General features: G+C 39.0%; 1 pseudogene; it reads left to right on the top strand.

Moving 5' to 3' along the window:
* The first annotated feature begins 871 nt into the window (after positions 1-871).
* On the top strand, positions 872-1554 carry LOC100621775 (large ribosomal subunit protein eL8 pseudogene; annotated as a pseudogene).
* Positions 1555-4636: the final 3082 nt, after the last annotated feature.

The following is a 4636-nucleotide window of genomic DNA, read 5'->3' as shown; positions in this document are numbered from 1 at the left end:
GGAACTCATCTTCCAATAGCCCCTTTAGCAAGAGTGCAATGGAGGGACATGTTTGGAGAACGTGCATTAGGAAAATATCTTTTATTCTATACTGACAGGTGACCAATTGTTTGAATATAGAATATGCAGTTGGAATTAACTTTTCTTCGGCATTGCAGAGTCCTGATTTCATTGCTTTGTTGTTTCTTTTGTTGCTATTGAGGAGTCTAGTAATTAGAATTCCTGATGCTTTGTTGGAATTTGCTTTTTACCTTTTCCTTCTAGAAGATCATAGAATATGATAATAAATAAAAAGTTGAAAGGTTAAAAGTTTGTGAGAATTACCAAAATATGATATGGAGTTTAAAAAAACAAGCAAATGCTACTGGATAAATGGTGCTGATAGACTTGCTCCATGTAGGGTTGCAACAAATCTTCAATTTGTAAAGAAACACACTATCTGCAAAGTGCAATAAAGTGAAGCCCAATAAAATGAGGTCTGCCTTTGAGGTGCAGTTTTAAGTTGGCAAGTCTTTGTTGACATAGTTTTCAAAGATCCATTGGAATTTTTTCAACCCAAGACATTTTAGAAGGAATTAAAGATGGCTAGAGTTCCTGCCATGGCACAGTGGGTTAAGAATCCAACTGCAGAAGCTTGGGTCACTACAGAAGTGTGGGTTTGATCTCTGGCCTGATGCAGTAGATTAAATGATCTGACAGTGCTGTCGTTGTGCCTTAGAGTCAATCTCTGGCCTGGGAATCTGCATATGCTGTCTGAGCAGCCCTAAAAAGAAATAAAAGGAAAGGAAAGGAAAAGAATGGTGATGGCATTTTAAATCACCTAGATCACTGACATGCCATAGCTTCCTGCGTGTTCCTAAACACAGACATGATGAGGAACTCGAGCCTCACTTACAGTTGCCCTTTACTTCTCAGGACAGGACATCAAGCCCAAAGGGACCTCATCCACTTTGTCACATGGCCTGACTACCTCTGGTTGCAGTGGCGAAGAGCTATAAATGAGTTCACCTGGGCCTTGGACAGCCAGACCTTCATCCAGCTGTGTAAGCTGGTGCACAAGTACAGGCCAGACATGAAGCAAGAGAAGGAGAGGTTGTTGTCCCAGGCTAAGAAGAAAGCTACCAGCAAAGAGGATGTCCACACCAAGAGGCCATTGATCCCTCCGGCAGGGGTTACCGCTAGGACCACATGGTGGAGGGCAAGAAGTTTGAGCGAGTGGTGATTGTGAATGTAATGGATCTTATTACCTGCCCTGTGTCAAGAGATAGAGGTTCCCTGCTGCATCATCAAAAGGAAGGCCAGACTGGAGGGTTCAGATTCCACAGGAAGAACTGCATCACTGTCACTTTCACACAAGTTAATTCAGCAGATAAAGGAGCTGAGGCTAAGCTGATGGAAGCTATTGGGACCAATTACAAAGACAGGTATGAAATCTGCTGTCACTGGGGAGGCAAAATTCTGGGTCCAAGGTTGGTGGCTTGTATGGTTTCCTCACATCCTGGGCCCAAAGTTAGGAAAGGCAAAGACCGAAGAACTGCCATCAAACAGAGCTAAGTGTACACCATGAAGTTTTCTGTACATTCAGGTTAAAAAAAAAAAAAAAAAAAAAGGAGTAACTTAAGATTACTTGAAAAGGCTAAACCAACAGATAATTGGCTGATCCCCAGGATGTGAGGAACTCAGAAGAAAATATGTTTATTAGGCAAGAACTATGCACTGATCACTACGCAGAATGTCAAAATGACCTCGTAAATATTATTATCTCCGTTTCAAAAGTAGAGAAACAGGCTCAGAAAAATTATGTAGCTTATTCAAGGTCCTTTAGCTGGTACAATGAAAAGGGGTGATTTAAACCCAGGTCTGCTGAGTTTCCTCTTCATTATTTCCACGATACCTTGAACTTGTCCTAGACTAAAGGAAATGAAATTTTACTATGGGGTATAAATTCCACAAAATGCCTGGTAGTAGGACATGTTCCCTACCAGTAAAAATAACCTCCTTGATGTGTAACTGAACTCATACCCTTTAAAACTGAAAACAGTAGAGTTAACCAATTAAAAGAAAAAGTATTCATTTAATTGATTAAATTAGTAAATCTTCACGGAGAATTTGATATGAGTAAAGGGCAATATAATAGGAATTTTTTTTTTTTTTTGTCTTTTTGCCATTTCTTGAGCTGCTCCCTTGGCATATGGAGGTTCCCAGGCTAGGGGTCTAATTGGGGCTGTAGCTGCCAGCCTACGCCAGAGCCACAGCAATGCAGGATCCGAGACGCATCTGCAACCCACACCACAGCTCACGGCAACGCCGGATCCTTAACCCACTGAAGCAAGGGCAGGGACCAAACCCGAAACCTCATGGTTCCTAGTGGGATTCATTAACCACTGTGCCACGACGGGAATTCCAGTAGGGATTATTGATTCTACCTTTTAATAAGTGTTTAAAATATTAGATGCAAATATAAAAGATAAGTGTATATCTGAAGATTATATTGATGTAAACTATATATTATACATTACATCAGCTATATCAATATAAACTACATTAGGCACCAAAAGGATATGTAAGCTTCAGACTGAAAGGAAATTCTTGATATGTAAATTAAAATTAAATCTCAAAGTTCTATTTAGGTTGTGAAAATGTAATATACATATTTTTAATCTTTGGTTTGCATGAGATAAATGATACAATTTTTTGGATGGTATTTTCCAGCAACATTGTAATGGAATTAAGATATCTGAGTATCATGTTTTGCCTGACTACTTAAGAGAAGTTATCTTTCCTTTCCTTCAGCTTTTGAAAATAGATAAAAACTTTAAAAAGAAGTCATGCTTGTAGCAGATATGACGAAATGGGACACATGAGATAAAGTATAATTTTACTTGAATTAGTTAATTATACATTGTAGGACAGTCTTGTCTGGACAAACACGTTTTGTCCTTTGTTTGTGCAAACAGTGGTGAAAACCATAAAGCCACGCTTGATCCCAGTTGGCTTGTAACTACTATTTTCATTTGCAAGAGGCCTATGTTCTTACATTCTTGGCTCCGAAGCCAGCACAAATTATGCTGTCTCTGATTAAAAGATGATATTGGCTATCCTTCCCTTGGCCTTGGGACCACCGTGTCTGGGCTATAAGCACGAGACAAAGCTTTACTCATTCTCTTTAACATCTTACCGTTACCGGCAGACTTTATATTCTCAGAAGAAAAATGGCAATTAGCCTCCCCACTAAGTTAAAGGATAATGAGAAATTTCAGTGTTTCTTTATTTAAACACCCTTGAAATTTTTATTAGAGAACTCCTATGGTTTTAGATTGAAATGAGGTAAGATGATTTTCACTCTTTGTCAGTGTATTAATTATCTAGGGCTGCCATTACAAATTCCCAGGCTGGGAGGCTTGAACAACAGAAATTTATTTCTAACAGTTCTGGAGACTGGAAGTCCAAGATGAAAGCTCAGCAGGTTCAGTTTCTTCTCAAGGCTTCCTCCTTGGCTAGTAGACGGCCACCTTCTCACTCTGCTCTTACAGAGTCTTCCTTCTGTGTGTGTGTGCTCTTGGTACCTCTCTCTAAGTGTTCTCTTCTTATAAAGACACCAGTCAGATTGATTAAGACCCACTCCAATACCTCATTTCAACTTATTTACCTCTTTAGAAACTATATTTTTTTCTTTTTCTTTTTTTTATTATTCAATGAATTTATTACATTTATAGTTGTACAATGATCATCACAATCCATTTTTATAGGATTTCCAACCCACAACCCCAGCACATCCCCCCACTCTCCAAACTGTCTCCTCTGGAGACCATAATAAGTTTTTCAAAGTCTGTGAGTCAGTATCTGTTCTGCAAAGAAGTTCAGTCTGTCCTTTTTTCAGATTCCACATGTCAGTGAAAGCATTTGATGTTGGTGTCTCATTGTATAGCTGACTTCACTTAGCATGATAATTTCTAGGTCCATCCATGTTGCTAAAAATGCCGGTATTTCGTTCCTTTTAATGGCTGAGTAATATTCCATCGTGTATATGTACCACATCTTGATCCACTCCTCTGTTGATGGACATTTAGGTTGTTTTCATGTCTTGGCTATTGAAAATAGTTCTGCAATGAACATTGGAGTACATGTGTCTTTTTGAGTCATGGTTTTCTCTGGATAGATGCCCAGGAGTGGGATTGCAAGATCAAATGGTAGTTCTATATGTAGTTTTCTGAAGCATCTCCATACTGTTTTCCACAGTGGTTGCACCAATTTACAATCCCACCAACAGTGTACTAGGGTTCCTTTTTCTCCACACCCTCTCTAGCACTTATTGTTTGTAGACTTTTTAATGATGGCCGTTCTGGCTAGTGTAAGGTGGTACCTCATAGTGATTTTGATTTGCATTTCTCTAATAATGAGTGGTATTGAACATATTTTCATGTGTTTTTTGGCCATCTGTATGTCTTCTTTGGAGAATTGTCTGTTTAGATCTTCTGCCCATTTTTGGATGGGGTTGTTTGTTTTTTTGGTATGGAGTGGTGGGAGGTGTTTATAGATTGTGGAGATTAATCCCTTGTCCGTTGATTCATTTGCAAAGATGTTCTCCCATTTTGTGGGTTGTCTTTTCATTTTGTTTAGGGTTTCCTTTGCCGTG

The sequence above is a fragment of the Sus scrofa genome, chromosome 15 (assembly GCF_054392235.1).
Source record: "Sus scrofa isolate SSC_HxYL_T2T_F1_AM1 chromosome 15, Sscrofa_HxYL_maternal_Yorkshire_Landrace_v2.0, whole genome shotgun sequence".
Lineage (NCBI taxonomy): Eukaryota > Metazoa > Chordata > Mammalia > Artiodactyla > Suidae > Sus > Sus scrofa.
Note: the sequence above shows the minus strand (reverse complement) of the source record. Positions and strands in the feature narration are given on the sequence as shown.